Raw genomic sequence first — 421 nt, 5'->3', positions numbered from 1 at the left:
CCTCTCCTACATCTGGCCAGCGTTGGGCTGGGAGGTGACGACTCTGCCCAGAGGAAGGCGAGGAGGGAAGCTGAGGAGAGGAGGAAAGGGATAATGAGCTGAGCCTGCCACAGGCAACCACGGAGTCTGATGTGAGGATCTGAGCTGTGCCATCCGCAGGATTCACCGACATCTCCGAGAAAAGGTACCGCAGGGAAATATCTGCTTTCCTATACCTAGGGGGTTTCTGTGCTCCGTCCCTTCCGCAGGATTCACCAACATCTCCGAGAAAAGGTACCGCAGGGAAATATCTGCTTTCCTATACCTGGGGGGGTTCTGTGCTCTGTTCCCTATGCAGGATTCACCACCGTCTACAACAAAAGGCACCATGGGGGGATATCTACTTTTCTATACCTGGGGATGGGGGGGGGGGGGCTCGGTC

Source organism: Nanorana parkeri, unplaced genomic scaffold (genome assembly GCF_000935625.1).
Source record: "Nanorana parkeri isolate BGI_ZX_2015 unplaced genomic scaffold, ASM93562v1 scaffold1379, whole genome shotgun sequence".
In the NCBI taxonomy this organism is placed as follows: Eukaryota; Metazoa; Chordata; class Amphibia; order Anura; family Dicroglossidae; genus Nanorana; species Nanorana parkeri.
The sequence above is the reverse complement of the archived record's forward strand: the minus strand, read 5'-3'. Positions refer to the sequence as shown.